At 32.5% G+C, this 910-nt stretch overlaps 1 protein-coding gene across 1 annotated transcript in view; it reads left to right on the forward strand.

The window, feature by feature from the left end:
* Window positions 1-396: 396 nt before the first annotated feature.
* The window catches only part of LOC101856497 (tripartite motif-containing protein 54), an 11,417-nt gene continuing 10,903 nt past the window's right edge, over window positions 397-910 (forward strand). The window contains exon 1 of the mRNA XM_005093336.3: window positions 397-587. The gene's annotated coding sequence lies outside the window, so the exon portion shown is untranslated. The remainder of the gene's footprint in view (window positions 588-910) is intronic.

Here is a 910-nt window from a genome sequence, read left to right on the forward strand (position 1 = left end):
GCTTTGCTAAGTTTGCTATGACACTTGGCACAGAGCCGTGCCAGCCACAACAGTTCACAACAACATTGGGTGGGCGCGACAGCTGACTCAGCGACGAGTCTTTACACGAATACGTCACCGCCATTTTGAAACTGCCTTGGCGACTGTAAACATTAGAAATCGAAAGGAGAGACACGGGAATTCAAGCGCCGACTCTGATTACAAAAGAATGTGACAAGAAGAATATAAAACAAACTGATGTATAGACTGTGTGCCATTGTTTTATTTCAAATAAGAAGAACACTATAATTACCTAACAAAGAATCAAAAACAGCGGTTTTGCCGAGATCCTTTTACGCGATTCTTCAAACGATCCTTTCGAGCATGTAACTATCTTTAACTTATGTACGCAGGTCAAATCAATACCTCTTTGTACACAGTTCGATCTAGACAGCTGTGAGATCTATATAAGAAGAAATTCTACCATTCTTTGTAGTAAAACGTGACTAGAACTTTGCTAAGATTTGTCATACCAAAAAGACAACAATCTGATCAAAGAGGTTCATGCACATTTAAACCAAAGAAGGCATTACTGTATACGATTTACAGTAAGTAACTAAGTGCCTAATTTCTTTTTGAAATTTTTGATTGATTTATTTTGCCTTGTTTTTATTTTATATTTATTTATTTATTTGCCTCGTTTTTATCTAAGTTTTATATTTATTCATCTATTTCTTTGTCTTTTCATTTCACCTTGTTTTATTTATATATTTATTTATTTGTTTATTTATTTATTTATTTATTCATTTATTTACTTATGTGGGTCTATTTATTTATTTATTCATTCATCCTTTTTAAAAGTAAATCTTTTTTTAAATTTCTATTTGAACAATTTAAGCCTGTGTGTTCCTGTGTAGGCTACACATGTAGT

Source organism: Aplysia californica, unplaced genomic scaffold (assembly GCF_000002075.1).
Source record: "Aplysia californica isolate F4 #8 unplaced genomic scaffold, AplCal3.0 scaffold00062, whole genome shotgun sequence".
NCBI classification, from domain to species: Eukaryota; Metazoa; Mollusca; class Gastropoda; order Aplysiida; family Aplysiidae; genus Aplysia; species Aplysia californica.